The sequence below is a fragment of the Puma concolor genome, chromosome D4 (assembly GCF_028749965.1).
Source record: "Puma concolor isolate L17-30 chromosome D4, mPumCon1.1.hap2, whole genome shotgun sequence".
In the NCBI taxonomy this organism is placed as follows: Eukaryota; Metazoa; Chordata; class Mammalia; order Carnivora; family Felidae; genus Puma; species Puma concolor.
Window position 1 is genome coordinate 26,558,172 of NC_141679.1, and position 19,939 is coordinate 26,578,110.

Genomic DNA, 19,939 nt, shown 5'->3' on the forward strand with positions numbered 1-19,939 from the left:
CATCAGCAAGTGAAAAGTGCTAGGTTTGGCTGCCGCATAAAATGGAGCTCTTTTAGCTCAATTTTAAGAAAATTTAAAATAAGTTCCTGCTGTAAGGATTCCCCCACACCCACCACCAGCCTTTAGCTCTCTTTGCTGGTGGCAGGTACACACAGGTCTCATTTCTATCTCCATGCCCACAGGCTGGCGTCTGCCCTCTATTGGTTTTGCACATTTTAGTATTTCCTAAAGCCTTCTCCAGCCACCACCACCCCCTTCTAAGTTCTCTCTCAAGGTGGCAATTCTTATTTTCATAAGGTCTGTGCTTAGGGTCTGCACGGGTTTTGAGTGGCCGACCCCTAATCTTAATTTCTTCATAAACCCGGTTATGTTTAATGCAGTTTTATAAAAAGCACTTTTCCCAGAAATGCATGCATTATTTTGTAGCACAGTCTATCACTAGTTTCCAGCAAAAAGAGTTCCATTACATAAACAGCATCATTTACAGGAAAAGGCTGAGTATCAAACATTTATTTCTTAACAAAACAATTCTCAATAAATACTAAATACTAAATACCAGGTTTGCACTAAGATCAAAGCTCAGTGCTACTACCAGAGAGAATCAAGAGGAACATGAGTTATCATCTCTACTCCCTAGAACCTTACAAACTGCCCGTGGAGGCTTGCAGAGTCCCCGTGCTGGGTAAGTGAGTGATACAAGCATTTTATGTTGTGACAACTGTGTGGTACACATAATTAGTGCTCTGGGTACTCAAAGGAAGAAAGAGGGTGCTCTCTGGGTTATGTGGCTGGGGACACGTCTTCAGAATAAAAAATGCACTCTACCTGGATCCCTCATTCAACCCAGCTATTTATTGAGCACCTATTATGCATCAGGTCCTGTGCTAGGTGCCAGAAATATGGAGATGAACAAATCAAGTATTGGCCATTGCCCTCATGGAGCCAGCAAGGAAGGCAAACCTTAAAGAAGTGCAAGAAATATTTCATTGCTATTTTGGTAAGGGCTCAAAAACAAAACAAAACAAAACAACAACAACAGCAAAAACGTACCTTCAAAGTCAGAGGGAATTTAGAAGGATGAAAAGAAAGGTCACTCCCAGCTTGGGGATTGAGTTTAGCAGTTTTCCTAGTACCTCAACTCGTAACGACATGGGCATCAGATCCTTTCCTCCTGCCCTTTGGTTATGCAATAGCCAGGGAGCCCTTGGTCGCCTCCCAAATGGCCACCATGGCACTCCCAGCATTCTGCAGCAATTCGTCCTGGGTGCTATTTACAAACTCTCTCATGAAAAGTCCTCCTTCCAAAGAGGAGTTGAAACCAGAGTCTTCCTTCTCATTATTACATTGTACATATGAATTTTAATTGCTCTTCATCCCAAAAGGCAAAAATGCTGCCTTCCACGTGGGATCTCATACTCAGACCTTGAAAAGACTGGGGAAATTTCACCTACCCAGCCAGCTTTGTGTTCCATTTAATTAGAAAAGAACCCTGGACATCTGAGCTAAAGGAACCCAAGCATTTACTGGGGGGGGGTGGGGGGGGTGGTGTATGTTTTCATTCACATCCGTCTCCTGCCTCCACTTCCATGCAGGTAGCTGGGCTTTTGTGCTTCCAGAATGGAGTGAAATTTATATAGATGGGCAGGAGAAATGAAGGAAGCTTCTGGAAGACAGCTCTTTCATTATTTTATGAAAGCCTGAGTCCTTGATGAGATTGAAGTAGGCAGTTCAGAGGGAATGGTCTCAGGCATTTCAAAGGCAACTGGAGAGAAGTTTTGCTTTTGCAGGAAAAGAAAGGCAGAAAGAAGAAATGAGGTGGCCCTGAGTTGGCCAACGTGGTGGACGGCCGCTGGGTTTCCACCCACAGCTGGTTTCCTTAAGTTCATTGAGAGGCAATGGAGGGGAGGGGGTCTACCTCAGAAACCCTTAGGAAAACTTTTCCTGTCCCAAGCATACCTCAGAGCTAGCAAGAACCCTGGAAGCCAGACACACTTGCATAGGCTTAGACTCCAAGCATCAGAGAGACATTGGAGCATCAGTTTCATGTAAGACCGGTTTTTTCTCCATAAGGACATTTGCATGGTCCTGGAAAAGGGTGGGAAAAGAATAATAACACCTGAGATTGAATTTTGTATGAGACCAGTGGAATGAGTCAGGTATGATATGACTTCAAATAAGTCAAGATTTATGACAGGCATTTATTTCGCGCATGCCTTTGGAGCCTAAGATTCATACCCATTATACTTCATCTTTTTTTCCATTCTTTACTTTGTACAACTAAATAATTAATTGCCTTGATAGCCTATCAATATGGCTTTCTTTAATTGTTAAATGGGTGTTAATAATTCAAAAATCGACTGGTGACCTTCCAACACCCCTGGGATTTTTGTAGGCCTCAGACCTCTTTGAAGGTCTGTCATTCTGGAATCCAGAGTCAGCTAAAAGCTTTCTGGTTTTGTCCGCTCTCTAGAAGGCATCCTGCTCGCCAGTAAGGTCTTGGGGTTAAATGGAAGACAAGAGTTCAAGGATTTTGAAGCTCTGATTCAATTATAGCAAATGTGTGTGAGAGAATCAGATATGTCACTGTTGAGTGCATTCACCCAGACCTCGAGGACATCTTTCTTTTTTTTTTTTTTTTTAAATAAGCTGGAAAACTCTCCAGTCACTGGAGAAATCTCCCTCCTGGGATTTGGGGTTTCACTAAACCCTTGTACTCAATTTAACCCCCATTTCAAGCAGAAATAGGTGAGAATGAATGGGTACTGTGGTTAAATATAGGCTTCCAGTCGGTCAGCTGGCCTTTTGCTTCGTCCAGTTTTTCCCCCATGAGATGCTCTGTTGTTGAGGCAGCGCGGGAGAGTGGTAGCTAGAAGTTGAGCAGTGCCTCCTGCTGTGAATTCTTACTAGATTTTCTAACGCTCATGTGGTCTGTGTGGAACTCTAACCACTTCAGTACGGATTCTTCCGACAGAAGTCATTGTGCCCACTGGGTCTAAATTGTACAATGTTTAGGATGTCAAGTATCTTAAAACATAATAAAATAAAACCCCCCTCACAAAGAAAGAAAGGGCAAGAATCTTGTCTAAGACCAGTGAGGATGGCTAAGGAGAAAACTGGGGCAGGAACAGAGCCCCAGTCTGGTGCTCTTTCCCCATCACGGGCTCTTCGATTTGTCACTAATACCTTCTACTTCATTTCTACCCTGTTCTCTGATTCTCAGAGATCTGCTTTTTTTTTTTCTTGCTTGAATCTAATTTTCTCTGTGGCATTTTGGGAACCCTCCAGTAACTGCGCATCAGCAGGAAGATTATTTTAAGCTGAAAAAATCTTGCTATTCTGCAAGCTCTGAATATCATTAATTTCCATATGTTCTGAGTGGTTATTAAACGTTTTTCATGTGTTTTTATCCCTGACATCATTTCCTTCTTGCGTTCTCTGCTGACTGGGACAGTATCACCTATCCAGGTAAAATGTTCTATCGCTTTAGTGCCCTTCTGTTCTTAAACGATATTTGACACGTGATACCTGGGTTCTCTGCCGCATAAATGGCTCCGAGCCAGACTCACTTTGCTGCTTTCATCAAACTATTTGTCAGCCTTTGAAGTCGGGACATACAGTATTACTCATTTGTGATGTCACTGCGCCGGGCAGAATTTTAGAAATTAAATACTCTAAATATTCATGATGAAGAACATTTTTGGTCAAATACCAAAAATTGCCCAAATTAGTTGTGGCAGTGACTGCTGAAATGAAGTCATACCTAGTTCTGAGGTTCTGTCTAAAAGCTTGTCTCTCATCTCCCGAGCGAATGGAGCACGGGGCCTGTGCATCTCTCAGGTGCCAGCATACCGTGCTCTTCCCAGAATGCAAAAGACGTTAAGCCGGCCTGAAGTTTTCCCGTGTAATAATCAGAGAGTTTAGGGACAGACATAACCACGAAAGGGATCACCAATTCTTATCCCAGAGACCTCCGAGGGTGAGCCAAGAGAGCCAATTTCAAGAATCTCTAGGGGCTCCTGGGTGGCTCAGTTGGTTAAACCTCTGACTTCAGCTCAGATCATGATCTCACAGTTGGTTTGTAAGTTCGAGCCCCGCGTTGGGCTCGCCTTGGCAATGCGTAGCCTGCTTAGGATCCTCTCTCTGCCTCGCTCCCACTTGCTGTCTCTATCTCAAAATAAGTAAACCTTAAAAAGAATTTAAGAATCCCTAATTGAAATAACTACTTCAAAGGTATATGCGCACTGCTTTGCTCATTGCAGAGTTGTTCCCAGTAGCCAAGACATAGAAACAACCTAAGTGTCCATCAACAGATGAATGGATAAAGAAAATGTGGTATACGTACCCGAAGAAATATCATTCAGCCCTAAAAAGGAAGGAACTCTTGCCAATTGCAACAACATGGATGGACTCGAGGGCAGTATGCTGGGTGAGGTAAGTCAGACAGAGAGAGAAAAATACTGTATGATCTCACTTATATGTGGAATCTAAAAATGCCAAACTCACAGAAACCGAGAGTAGGGTGGGCGGCTGCCAATGGCTGGGGAGCGAGAGAGAGGAGATGTCAGTCACAGGGTACAAACTTCCAGTTAGAAGATAAATAAGTTCAGTACACTAACTCTACTTAACACGACTGTCTTATGTGCTTGAAAGTTGCTGAGAGAGTAGATCTTAAGTAATTTCACCATCCCATCAAAAAAAAAAAAAAGGTAATTACATAAGGCAATGGAGATGTTAACTAACCTTATTGTGGAAATGGTTTCACAATACTTAAGTTCATTAAATCATCACATTGTACACCTTGAATTTACACAATGTTAGCTCTATCTCTACAAAGCCGGGGGAAAAAAAGAAAAAAGGGGTAAAAAAGAAAGGTAAACTTCCTTTGGGGGGAAAAAAAGAATTCCCAAAGAAGGACTGCACCATGTCACCAACTAGGTAACGAGAGCAAGATACCCCTGCAGGGAAAGCACATGGTGAACCTTTAAGAGCCCGGGATATAAATCACCTTGGCACAAGACAAAATGGGCCAATGGTCATGCTTCCTGCCAAAGGGCTCATGTCCAGGTTTCTGGAATGAATGAGATGCACCTCAGATGAAGGAAAACTGAAAAGCTTAAAAAGTATCCTCATTCTCCTGTATGAACAAATCACCCTTTTTCGTTTTATGTGAAACAGACACATTAAGAATATTTCTACAACTTAGGGGCAACTGGGTGGCTTCGTCGGTTGAGCCCCCATCCGACTTCGGCTCAGGTCATGATCTCACGGCTCGTGAGTTTGAGCCCCGTGTCAGGCTCTGTGCTGATGGCTCAGAGCCTGGAGCCTGCTTCATATTCTGGGTCTCCCTCTCTCTCTCTGCCCCTCTCCCACTCATGCTGTCTCTTTCTGTCTCTCAAAAATAAATAAACATTAAAAAAATTTTTAAAAAAGAATATTTCTACAACTTAAAAAGTATCACCATTACAAGTGTTCCCATATAATCCTGTATGTGAATTATACTTCAATAAAAAAGAGAGAGAGAGAGAGTAAAGCATTCCTCAGTCCTTGCCTGTTTGTATACCACGATCCGTGTAATAAATCTCAATTAAGAGTTAGGGCTTGAAGGAGAAAACTCACCTCCTGGTGAATTAGTATGTATCCTTTTATCATCAGATAATTAAAGTTTAGTCCTTCACTACATTTCATATTTCAACTGCCTAAGAACCCACTACTAAAATTAGTGCTATGATAATAATAGCTATTATTAGCCGACATTTATCATTTCATATATTATATAAGTTTCCATTTTTTTATCTGTGGTGTAAGAGCCTAATTACTTTTCTTTCTTTTATTGTAAGTCACCTCAAAGATACTTTGGCAGTAGGTAAGGTCTAAATAATAAATACATTACAAAATAATAATGACCATCTAGGGAAATACAATGATCCCAACTTACTTCCCACCTCTGATGTCCATCCAGGCCACACATCAGCTTCTACACACCGGGGCCCATAAAGTGAATCAACCCAACAAGGGTAGCTGGGTGCTTGCTGTAGGAATCCTAACCAGCCGGCCAGGGAAGTGAATGAGAAGGAAGGGAGAGTGAGACACAGATTTCCACCCAAGCCAGCGTGGTTGTTGAAGCAGAAAGGAACAGCCAGAGTTGGACAGGAGCCGCCTCATCTACATAGAGGACTTCAGATTCACCACTTTTAGAAACATTTAAAGAGCTGAAGTTGAGGGAGTCTGGGTGTATCACACTGCCCACAATGTGGAATATGTCCAACAGAGGGATGTTCACGGATGCAATAGGAAAAGACAAGACGTTTGCCTGTACCTCAACTACATTCTTATTACAGACATGATTTTTGCTCAGAATGATCTGGAATTTTTAGAGCCCTGATTCTCCTTCCTTCCTTCCTTCCTTCCTTCCTTCCTTCCCTGTCCCTTCTCTCTCTTTCTTGGGACAGAGCCAAATATCAGTGGGAAGAAGCTGTGGGTGGTCTATATGAGAGCCTAGCAGTTCTGCAGAATTCCAGACAGGCTGGCCAGCTTAGTATTCCAGAGTCAGGCACAGTCTGTGCTCAGCAGGGTATGTGGACTTGAACTGAGTCTTTTCCAAATGACCATAGAGATTACTGAACAAAAATAGCAATGAAATCCACAAAACACTTGACAGTGTACCCATTCATTTGAAAACATTAACAAAACAGTGGTAGGGGTGGGGCAAGAATAAACCTTCCATATCTAGACCATTCAGATGGGAGTGCTCTTAAAGGTTCACTCATAAAGATGACCTTTGATTAGAAGGGTAAAAAACAAAACAAAACAAAACAAAAAAAAACAGCATTTAACTCAGTTAACAAAGAGGATCTCTTCTACAAGCATAGATCAAATGCATTGCCTCATGTGAATTCAGATGTGCATATATCTCAGACTGACCCGTACAAGTTAGCATAGGTAGACCCAGAGAACAATTGCATCCGTCAGGCTAAAAGTGTGAAATGCAATGAGAGTCTTTATTAACCTGGGAAGGTGTTTATGCCCCTTGGAAGACACCCTTTGAATGGTTCCATCATCATTTAAACAAGTTATCTCTGGTCTCCCTCCAACTCCTTTGTGCTCTGTACAGTCAGTAACATAGATGCCATTACTTTTTAGGAAGAAAACTGCCTCCAATATTAGTCTCCCAAGCTACAAATGTGATTTAAAACCTCTCAACCAGCACTTTATCCATGGTAAGATGCATTGCCTATCCCCTGAGAAGTCATGAGTGCAGTCTCCCTTTAAGGGCACTTAAAGTGGACTGAAATTGAATAATCTTTGTAATTTACAATGGCTATCTCCCTCTGGTATAGAATAAAGTTGGAGACGCAGAGAGCCCAGGGAATCAGAGCAAGCCAAAGGATTTGGGGTTTGGAGGAGAGCCCACCATCATTTCCACTCCTTATAACCACCCACCGTCAAGCCACAAATGAAAGAAAAGTATTTGTGCCCACAGATAATTTGAATGATTTCTCTGAATGTGAGTCATTTAGATGAAACATATGGAAACTCACTTTGGCAAAAATGAACGAGGGGAGGTAACGGGGAGCAGGAGGAAGAAAATCATCCATTTGACTAGATTACATCAAAAGCAAGGTTTTCTCAGGATGCCCCTTCCACATAACTCATATCCTCAATGAATTATTCCACATTTATAAAAACAGCTTATGCTCCATAGAAAGACTTTAAAAAATTGTCATGCTTCTTTTCACTTGGATTCAAAGGAGACAGAAGGAAATCTCTAGGCCTTAAATGTGATTACGGTTCTATAATTTGGAGTACTGAATTTTTTCATTGGGCTGACTACTCTAATCAAAATAATAGGCATCCACCCAATCTACACTTCCTCCATTTCTTTGGTCCACCCTGTGGTGCGCAAGCTGTGCTCCTTGAGGACTTCGCCATTTGCCCGATTGTTAGACTGCAAAAAAACTGTACCAATACATATACTAGTCATGATGATAACTACTGGCCAAAACGTTGTGGCGTGGATGAAGCCATTCATATCCTCAATATGATACCATCAACGTACACGTGGGAGAGTGGTTCTACATAGTACTGTGCAGGATGCTGTGTCAATAAAATCTTGTAAGTCTGCCCCACCCTGATTTTGAGGAGCATACAATTTCTGGTGAAGCTGATAAAGTTACAGATCGAAGTCAGAAGTATTGCACCAGATATTTTGGCGCTTATCAAGGAAGTGGCTACTGAACATTTAATGTAGGATGTCTGGCAAAGGCTACCAGTGCCCCTTCCATGTCCCTTCTCTTTGTGTTTTGGATGACCCCCACCAGCAATTACCTGCCTCTCTGGACTTGAGAGTTTTCCCAGAACCACAGAAGACCACTCAGTTCATGCACGCAGGCTGGGGGTGCTGGGGAATTAGCACATCTCAGAAGTAGCCCTCAACCAATGACCAATGGCTGCTGGAGGGTAAATCCCTCAACTCGTTCCTCTCTCAAGTGGGATAATTCTGAGCCTTGTGTTTTCTACTATTTCCTAGACTTTCCCTCCCAATATTATGCTCCAGTTGCTCACGTTGATGACTGGTTTACTAATTCATCCTTTATTAACTGCCTTCCCATCATCCCTGGATCAATTTCCACGTCCCTGCCGTCCCTGCCGATGTTCTCAAAGAGACTCTTTTGCACTTGAATGTTTTGCCTGGGGTCAGCTTCTGAAAAAAAACCCATATTAGGACAAAGTGAGTTCATCCTTTAGATGTGGTCAGGAAATGCATAAGTGACAGCATAAAGAGAGGAAAATAAGACATCTCTTCTATGATAAAACTTGAGGGGATTCATGGATACGCCTGGGGGAGAGACACTGCTGGTCACCTACTTGACAGCAACTGTTCCTCCCTCCATAGTCAATAGAAACCAGTTTGGTTTGGCAGCTAAGCCACTTTCTAGGCCCCTGAGGATGAGCCCAGCTCAGTGCAGATCAAGCATGAACATCCCATTCTCATTTGCTGATAATCTTTAGGTGAGGATAGTTGACGGAGTGCCAGCTCATGAGACATATGCAGGAATGTGCTGACTTCTTTTCCCCTCTATAAACAGAGCTGGAAAAGTAAAAGGCTCCATCTCTCTCTCTCTCTCTCTCTCTCTCTCTCTCTCTCGTCTTCATGTTCCTTCCTGTTTGAAGCACCATTGGGTGATACTTAGAGTAATTGTAGTCATCTTATACCCATGAGAAAAATGTTCTCAAGTTGCTAAACCAGCCTCAGAACCACCTATCTCCACACTTCATTTATGTAAGATAAATGCTGGTTAAGACTTCTGTTACCTATACACCCATATTGTCCTGATTGATACAGATGCAATTCTAGGAGCCAGCTTAATGAAGAGACAAGAAGTCTCAAATGTGGCAATGGAAAGAGAAAGTCCCATATTACACTTTTCCTGTGTACCATAGTTCACTTGAAACTTTTTAAATGAAACAGTCTGATGTTAATATTCCATTTCTCTCCCAGGATACTCCCCTTTCTATGCAGGGTCAACCTACTCACCACAGCTTGCGGGCTTAGGCCTGCTTCTGCCTCTGCCTGAATTGCTGTCCCCACAGGTCCTCGTGGCACCATCTCTTGTTTCCTTCAGTCTCTGCTCAGTTGTCATCCCTTCAGGACAATCCCCTATATAATGCCACTACCCTGACCCTCATCATTTCCTCTCGAGGAAAGAGTGGATAGGGAAGAATGTGATTTGCTCCGTGAAGCAAGAAGGTTATTGCCATCCTTATAATTGTTGTGTTAAAATTTGTGGGGTGGTCCAGAGTGACCACATTATCAAGAGCTAATGCTATGAATTCATGCACCATCAAAGAGACTGTCTGGCCAATGCAAGATCAGGAAGCCCATTCCCTGCCAATTATTTTTAAATTTTTTTTTAATGTTTATTTATTTTTGAGAGAGACAGAGACAGAATGCGAGTGGGTTGGGACAGAGAGAGAGGGAGACACAGAATCTGAAACAGGCTCCAGGCTCTGAGCTGTCAGCATGGAGCCCGATGCGGGGCTCAAACTCACGAGCTGCGAGATCATGACCTGAGCTGAAATCCGACGCTCAACCGACTGAGCCACCCAGGCGCCCCTTCCCTGCCATTTTTAAGGATGTCTACACGGAATTTGGGAATCCTTATTTTAAAGGCCTTTTAGTCACCTATCTATAGTAATCTTGTAGCTAATATTAAGAAATCATCTTTTTGGCTGACAAATTTCTTGTCCAGAGCTTTTCTGCTTTCCTTTTGTTTTGAGTAGATGGGAAAATTTGGGATATATGCCTTAATTGCCATATTTTAAGATTGTCACCAAATCAGCTTTTTTTTCTCAGGAGCAAAAAGAGGAGAATAGCTCTGAGCCAGTATGTCTAACCCTCTCCTTGAAATCTCTACTCGGAAGACACAGCACTACCATAACTATGGTAGACATATGCTAGTCCTAAAAGCTATTCACATGGCCCCAATCTTTGGCCTTCCTCTACCTGTAAAGGCCAGAAAGCTAAAATACTGGATTTTCAAAACTCCATTTAGCTAGAGGTGGCCACAAAACTTAATTCAGGCCAATATGATGTAAGCCAATTTCCTGGGTAGAGATTCCTCCCCAAATAAAAAAGGAAAATCTTTGTTGGAATAAACCCCTTCACTTCATAGCCTTCCATGCAACTTTCTACTTGGAATGCAGGTATGAGGGCAGGGTCACAGCAGCCATCTGGAACCCATGAAGAAATAAGCAAAAGGGTAAAGGACTACCCAACAAGGTAGGTAGACCAGAAAGCTGAAAAGAGCCTTACCATCCCTGAATTGTTGAGCTGCTTTACAAGACTTAGATTGCACAGCCTTGGACCTCCCTGTCTTGTGACTCACACACATCCCTAGCTGTTTCAGCTATTACAGGAGGGCTTTCTATTCTATGCAGCTGATCATTAATATAAAGACAGAGACTGACCTCATCAAACCCCCTCTCACCTGCCCCTTCTTCCAGGATGATACTGCCATCCTTTCGAGCCTATAGACCAAAACTCTGGGCATTATCCTTGACACTGTTCCCTCCTTCATGGCCGCATCCAATCCATCACTGTCTGAACATCCTGATCCAAGTCACCATCTTAACTGTTAGTTCCAGATACCACTGTATCTCATCAAAAACAGCCTCCTTGCTTATCTCTTTGTCCATGTGAAGGCCTCACTGTATCCAGTTTCCTTTTCAAAACACAAATCCATTCACACACAAACTCACATACACACACACACTCTCTCTCTCTTACACACACACACACACACACACACACACACACTCACATACACATACGCCTGCTTAAAAGCCTTCAATGGTTCTCCATATGTCCTGTGATCATGATATAAATATTTAACATGGCCTAAAAGGCCCTTTGGGGTTTATCCCCAGCCCATCTCTCCAGCCCCAGCTTGTGCCAGCTCTCCTCTGAGTTTCAGCTTCCTGACCTTCATTTCTAAGAAGCTTCCTACTCACTCCCTCCAAAAGGTCTTTGCACAGACTCTTTCCTCTGGATGGAAAACTTCTTTTGCCCCTACCCTTTGCTATTTGACTTCTGGAAAGTTCTTTTGTTCATTCAGAACACAGTCCTGGCTCTTCAACCTCAGAGAATTCTTCTCTGGCCCAGCTCAGGAGTTAACCAAAGATGCTCTGTTTAACATGGCCACAGACCATCTTCCCTTTTGCAGACTCTCCAGTTGTAATTACACATCCTTCGTGGGATCAGTTGTTTACTTGAGAACAGGGTCTCTGTCTGATTTTCAGCTTTACCTTTGACTGCATTCTCCATGCCAAATATGATGCCTACCACATAGTAGGCGCTCAATAAATACTTGTTGAACAAGGATTGAATGGAATAAAGCCATATAGCCCATTTGGTCAACCATCTCCTAAATAATTGATGAGTAACATTATATTATCTAATCAAAATGAAACTAAAAAAGATGATTGAGATAATACTAAAAAGATACAGAGCTTTACTGGGCCACAAACATTTGGCGAATTGCCAAATTTTGCCATCTCACCAATGGTATCTATGTCAGGCTCTGCATCATCTGACACTTGGATGGACTAGGTTGGGCTGTGGTGTGGAGTGGGCACGTGCTCTGGACAACCGAGGCCCCACTATGATAATGGTGGCCCTAAGACCTAATCCAGATTCACAGGTTCTGTTGCAAATATGTTCTAATTGGAGAAATAAGCTGTGGGAGAGGCCTTTCTCCTTTACCCCCAAGTAACTATCCACCTGAAGATTCCTTAAACATGGGGGTGTGAGTCTCAAACCACTGACTGAAAAAGAGGCCACATGGGAACTTGCCCTCACCGTTCAGAAACCCCCTCACCAGGCAACATTAAAAATGGTAAGTGGGAAAATTGAAGACAGGGGGAAAAACTGACAGGAATGACGAGAAATTATATTGGTCTGGAGGGTCTCAGTTTTGAAAAGGTCAAGTTTTTCCTCAAGAAGGGGGTGCTCTTCCTTCCTTAATTGTTTTCCCAGTGATTGCATCACCAAGATGAGTAGATTCTCACTTCCCATCTAATTCATGTGAGACAACCAAAGGAAGCACGGGGTGGGGAGACAGGTTGTGTTTTGTGGGAGATAATAAACAGGTGCCTGGGTGGTTCCTAGAATCTAGGCAAGACCTTTATGTAGTGACCCTACCAGGGTGGTCAGAAAGGAGTGGAGAAAAACAGGATGAATGGTATGGCATGTAACATTTCCCTCCTCTTCCCCCCAGGCCCACCAAACTCCATTTTATTCTATTCCTTGTAAGAACAAAATTTTAGGGGTCAGAAGCCATGGATTTAAACCTCTAATCTGCCACAGATGACCTTTGTGATGCAGGCAGGTCATTTAATCTCTCTGATTCACATTTTTTTCATTGACAAATAGTAGGTGGAACCCAACTGGCAAATAAAGATGGACCCCAACACAGAATTGTCCAAGAATCAATAATATCATGTATGTGAAAGCCATGTGTACATTGGAAAGCTTATATCTTCACTAGCAAATTTAATTGGACTTCTCATTCCAGACTGTATTTACTGTATTTATATTTTTTCAAATTAAAATTATTTTATTTGTCTGTAATTAAAATCAAGTGGATTATAAATATAATAGGGTGACTAAGAATATTGATTTTTTAGATAAAAAATAATTGCTTATTCAGCTTATTACGATTCTCTTTAGCTCATCTCTTTACTGTATTAGGACACCATAGAAGTATGCATTTATTCACCTCCGATGAAGGAAGATGATTTTCCCAAGGGCCACACCGTAAACATTGGGCAGCTTTTCTGAAACTTGGTACCCTCTCTGTTGGCTCCCTCCCTCTTTCATACGATATTTCCTCAAATGCTTGTAGAACTTTTCTTCCCTAACCCTATTCAATGGTACCTTGTAGAAAAAGAAGGCTTTAGACTATCTCCAGAAGTAAATTGCAGTTTCTACTCATAGGCACCAGCTGTTTATGATATGACCTCCAAGAGCTTTCATCGTGGCTGGGAGAGATATATCAGAGGCTTTCTTTGGGCAGGGGATTGGGACATCTTATGTGCAAATCTGTATTTGAGGATCCCAATCCCAATGAAAAGTGTGACTCCTCTGGTTGTAACATTACAGCCTATGTGGACACAAACCCAATGCCCCTGGAAACAACCCCAAATCCTCACCGCCACTGACTCATGGATAACATTGAAAGTGCCCACATTTTCCCACAAGGTGATAAAAAAAAAAACAACCTGTGTGGGTCCCTGACCCTACAGTGACGAGAGTGTGCATGCGTGTGTGTGTGTGTGTGTGTGTGTGTGTGTGTGTGATATATTAGAATGTTTGCAGTTTGTCAATAAATTTTATTGGCATTAGCTATCTTTTGCAAAGTGTTCAACTTCCCACTTTGGAGAAAGGACAGTACCAATGTTAATTATTGCAGAGCCCCTGTGAACAAATTGTGAAGCGACAATGGAGGTGCAGACAGAATTGTGTTTTGATTACCCAACTGCCACAAGTCACATATGCTGATGGCCAGAAATCTCACTATTTGATCATCTGGATTGATTGAGAAGACTCCTAATTCAGAGGTGTGGAGGTAGGAGGATCTTTCCTGACCTTGCCATTTCCCATCCCAAAAACTAACGTTGAGTTTGAGGTTGAGAGCTCAAACAGTATCTTCCTGCTGGCTAGCATGACCCTCTTGGAAAAAGATTCCAGTCTGCTCACGAGAGAACTCCAAAGCATCTGAAGTCCACTGGAACACTCCAGTAATGAAAACACAACACCACTAGTACTTTTCAAAGTGCTAGAATGGACATAAAGAAGAACTAACCCAATCGCCTCTTTATGCAGGTGAGGAAGCTGAGCCCCTGAGCAAGGTTGGAGAGATGCAGAGAGGTAAACCCAGTCTCCCATTTCCAGACAGGTCCTTTCTCACTGGACCGTGCTAGGTCTGCCGAGTTACAGCTGTAAAGGGTCACTTTACACGTCTCACAGAGAAGTGCTCACTGCTTTCGATCTCTAGGTTCTGTGGGTCCCTCTCGGAGCCGTATTTCATACCCCATCTCCTTTCTGTCTCAGTCAGCTTGGACGGCCATTAAAAAAAAAAATCATAGGCTGAGAGGCTGAAACAACATAAATTTATTTTTCTACAGTTTTGGAGGCTAGAATTCCAAGACCAAGGAGTGTATATAGCGTCTACTGAGGGCTCTCTCCTTGGGTTTTCACTCAGCCACCTTCTCATATGGCTTTTTCTGTTGGTGCATGCAGAGAGAAAGAGACCTCTTCACCCTCTTCTTATGAGGCCCCCAAACCTACCAGATTAGTACCTGACCTTCAGACCCCATTGAACCTTAATTATCTCTTAAGAGCCCTGTCTCCAAATACAATGACAATGGGGGTTAGGGACTTCATTGTATGCCTTTTGGGGGGACACAATTCAGTCCATAGGATTTTGCATCCTTCTACTCAAGAATCTAATTTTGCAATGCTTGAACTTCAACTAGGCATTTGAAGAACATCAAATTGTACTAAGACTATCATTTATGGTTTCCAAATACAGCCACAGCAGGACAAATGCTACAACCCTTATCCTATAACAAGCAAGGTATTCCCTTCACGCAACACACACAATCCCAATCTACTACATGATCCTGAGTAACGTGAGTCCTGAGCATCTGTTTTGCATGAATAAAGGAAACAAATAATTCAGTATACCATGTCTTAACTTTAATAACGTCCAGATAGACTACAGCAAGATTGATGTACTATGAACTTGCTTTAAGTGGGACTCAACCCACATTGTTTTCACCAGTCACCAGGCAGCCAATTAAATACCAACCAGCCAGCGAGCTGTTTGCCAGGACAGAGGCCAGGCAACCTCATTACCGATAAGGTTAATTTAATCAGTTACTTTTGCTAAGTGCCTGTGAGTCACTCCCAAAATTTAAAACACAAATACAAAACATGAGTGGAAGCATTTCCTATGTGGGTATCATTCCTCATGCCTCTCTCTGCCCACCCATTTCCCCTCACCTGCCTAAACCCCCCTGTGTACTGACAACCAGCATTGTTTTTTAATGAGACCTAAGCTTAGGAGCCTCAAAACCAGGAACAACAAGATGTGCCCTCTTTTGTATATTTGCAAATCTGATACAGCTGCATGCGTTTGTGTGCTATAAGAAGAGTCCTCTGAGCCCACAACTGGAAGGTGTTCTCATGTTGGGAGCTCCGCAAAAGGAAGGAAAAAGAAAGAGAAAGTTTAACTCTAAAGCAGGAAACAATCTGTGCTGCGGCTGGTGGCATCCAGAGATGGGCAACCCGGAAGAAGCACTGTGTGTACGCACAGGTGTCTGGGACTCTGCACTCTGTCCGGTTGGGCATACTGGACATGGAGGCTGAACCACTGGGTCTCCTCCTTCCTCTTCTGCATACCTCAGGGGAACTTCTCTCACAAACTACAGACTCTGGCCAATGGCTGAAATATACACGTTTTTCTCATAGGCGTCAAGGAAAGCACAATATGACCATCACATTAAGTCTCTGAGAAGCCAAAAACTGAAATTCAAGTGGGCCGGCCAGCATTACACCGATGGCCTTCTTACTTCTTCCAGGCCAGGATGGTCAAGGCCAACCCTGACTTTTTTGCAGTTAAATGGTGATGCTCACAGTGAGGCTTTGACCCAGGTGTGGATGTAATGGGGAGAAACTTAGCATGTCTGACTCCATATTGCTTCTGTTACCCTTACTGCTGTGACTTATAGCTTAGAAACTTCTGCTTAGCCCTGCACATAGGCATGTTAATCATTGAAGGAAGTTTGGTGACAGCTAAGATTTGCAAAAACCACTCTTTGTCCAAAACCTACATCGCCCGAGAAGATAAATATGTACAGAAACAATAATGTTATGTTTAAGATTTAGAGAAATGGCATGAACAGATTCCTATACTCAAAGATCAACTGACCAAGGACAGAAAAGTTCCAAAACCTGCCTTGCACCCTTGTGGGCGCCTGACTGGCTACAGACCTCAGTCACCTCTTGACCCCAGCTCCCTCCCACTCCCCCCCTTTCCTAACATCAAAGTTCATGCTGAGGAGAGATGATTCTTTACGACAACAGTCCATCATCTCAGTTTGCTGACTTTCCAAATAAAGTCACTTTCCTATCCCAACACTTTCCTACCCCCTCAACTTATCAGCCTGTCATGAGGCAAACAGAATGAGCTAGTACTCCGTTATGTGAATAAGGATATTAGCGATAAAGACGTAATGCATGCAAATGCATTCACTATAGAAAAGTAACAGTATTGGTCAATAACCATCCTAATGGCTGCTTTACAAACTTAAATTAGAATGGGATATTTTGAAGCTGTATCTGAGATAAGACCTTTCATTGAAATAAACCACAGATTTAAAATAAAACAGATTGCAGATTTGAGATTAAGTGATTAAGGACTAGGAGAAAAGGTGGACAAGTATTATATGACCTAAGGATGGGGGAGGCATCTCTAAGTATGATACCAATGGCAGAGGTCACAACAGTCACAGCTGTGACTGCCCAAAAAATAAAAGCAATCAAATAAAAGAAAAAAAAGCCCAAAACAGTAACCCCCAAAACAGCAACAAAAGTCACTATCGTAAACAAGTAGTACATCAACAAAATTGAAAGCCAACAGCTAATGAAGAAAACATGTTGATAACGAAAACAACCAAAGTATGCTTATGTACACAAAGTAGTTAAAATTCAGTAAGAACCCTGGTGTGATCTCATACCAATGACTGTTTTCTTGAGCAGTAGACAGCGCCCACCTCAGTGCACGCCACCACCCCATGGCTGACTTGATGGGGCTGGACATGAACTCTTTTCTTTTGTCAACTATGGCTGACAGTATTATTTATCCACCTTCGTGGATGATGATTAAAATGAGCACCACCCATCTCTAAGAACAGTTTAAGGGCTGGTGCAAAGGCAAAGAATTAGGAGGGCAGTCCAATGAAAATAACAGCAACTTTGAAAATGTCTGTACAAGCGATGAATTCCCTTGGTGGCTTTGAAATAACAACACCTGTGATTGGTGGTTAAAGGGTGGTTCGGGGCTCATGCATATTAATGGACAGCACTTAGTGCTGGAGGAAGAGGCCGAGTCAGAAGACAAAGAAGAGAAGCGAAATTCCTAAATGTATCTGGAAAGCAATCAGCCCTTGGAAGTGGTGGCAAGGTTCCACACAAAAAATCAAACTTGCTATCGAAGGTGACGATGATCATGATGAAGGAGGAGGTACAGGTGGAGGAGGAGAAGGAGGGAGAGAAGAAGAAGTAGAAGGAGGAGGAGGAGGAGAAAAAGGAAGAGTGGAGAAAACACTCCAGTGAAGAAATTGATATGAGATACTCTAGCCAAAAATGTACAAAAATCAAACCAGAATGGAAAAGACTCAAAACCGTGAACATCAAGATCAAAAGGTCAAGAATTCTCAAAAAAAAAAAAAAAAAAGAAAAGAAAGAGACGAAGAAAAAAACTTCTAACACATCAAACGGACCTAGTTCTGTAGAAGACATTAAAGCAAAAATGCAAGCAAGTATGGAAAAAGGTGATTCTCTTTCTAAAGTGAAAGCCAAGCTCATCAATTATATGAGGAACTGCTTCTGGATGACTGATCCAGAGGCTATTTAAGATCTCTGGCAGTAGAGGACGTTTCTTTAGGAAAAAAGCTTAAACGGTTTGTTAAAATTTTCCATCTCATTTTATCTCTGTTAACACTTGATATCTGGCTGTCCTTTTTATAATGCAGAGTGAAAACTTTCCTTACTCTGTCTGATAAATGTGGTCCAGCTTGCGTTGCCAATACGTTGTCCAAAATGCCTGTTTAGTTTTTAAAGGCAGAACTCCACCTTTTTGCTTGGTTTTAAATATGTGTGGAATGCTACGGCAGAACATAATAGTAGGGATGGATGGTCAGACAAGTTGGAAAATGGTGGAGAAACAAAATCTTATGTGTGAAATAAACTCCGTTTTTTAATAGAGTTAAAAAAATCAATGAGAAAAACATGAGCAAGCACCTCAGTGGAAAAAATAATAGTCAAAGGAGGGCGCCTGTGTGGCTCTTGTCAGTTAAGAGTCCAACTTCGGCCCAGGTCACGATCTTGCAGTTTGTGAGTTCAAGCCCCACATCGGGCTGTCTGCTGTCAGCACAGAGCCTGCTTTGGATCCTGTCTCCCTCTCTTTCCGCTACTCTCTCTCTCTGTCCCTCTGTCTCTCTCTCAAAAATAAATAAACATTAAAAAAAAAATAAAAACATTTCTTTAAAAAAATAAATAAAATAATAGTCAAGGGACATGAGCGGGCAATTTACAAACACAGACACCCAAATATTTTTTAATATGTCCTTCCTAACCGGAAAAAGTGAAAAATATAAATACACGCAATTTTTCATTGATCAGATCGGCCATTCAAAAAAAAGAAATAATGAAACCCAGTGTTTGGAAAAAATGTGGGGAACCCCATAAACCAGGTGGGAATGATAGCTGATGCAATTTTTTCCAGGTTGACAATTTGACACCAGGAATCAAATTCCTAAAATTTCCATCCCATTTGACATTGGAATTCCAAACTTAACCTAGGGAAAGCATTGTGGATAAGCACAAACTGAAGCTAAAACATCCATCAAAGAGAGAAATAATATTGGGTACATTAACTAAACATACCATGGAGCACTCAGCAGTGATTTAAAATTACATTGGGAAGCTATTAAGTTTTGAAGTAAGTGTCTAAACAGTTTGATCCTATACTTATAACCATATAATATATACACATAAATACATAAGTAATAGATATAGAAAAAGAGTAAAGGAATATAAGTAGATGTCAGTGGTGGCTATCTAGAATGAGATCATAGATGACACTTACTTTGTTCTTTTTGCTTTTCCATTGGTCCTAAATTTTCTTCAGGTAACATGTAGCTTTCTATACCAATAAACAACTTGTTTTTTAAAAATAGAATTTTAGAGGAAAACCCAAGAGTACAACAGGCTTATATTTCTCCCACCAAACTAAATGGCTTTCACTTAACTGCTTCCAAAGATCACGCTGCCTCTCTCTCCCCCCGATCTGCATCCAACTTTGTAATAATTTCCTTCACATCATGAAAAAATTATCCAAAACCCCAAGCTCACTCATCCAATTAACTCTCTACCTCTTCCATACTCAATATTCAATTAACATCGAATCATTTCAAGTCTTGCTATTTTAAAACCTGCTCTGGCTAATCTGTTTTTTTTTTTAAACGATCAGCCCTTCTTTCTACTTCCAAGCCTTCAAAAATATCTGAGGACAAGAGAATATTTGTAGACAAGTCACTCTTTGTTCTGTGCAGAGATACTTCACCGACCCTCCGGTGTCCATTCTCTAGAGTG

At 42.0% G+C, this 19,939-nt stretch overlaps 1 pseudogene; it reads left to right on the top strand.

The window, feature by feature from the left end:
* The first annotated feature begins 4,398 nt into the window (after positions 1–4,398).
* Positions 4,399–18,215, top strand: LOC112868642 (nucleophosmin-like; annotated as a pseudogene).
* The last annotated feature ends 1,724 nt before the right edge of the window (positions 18,216–19,939 follow it).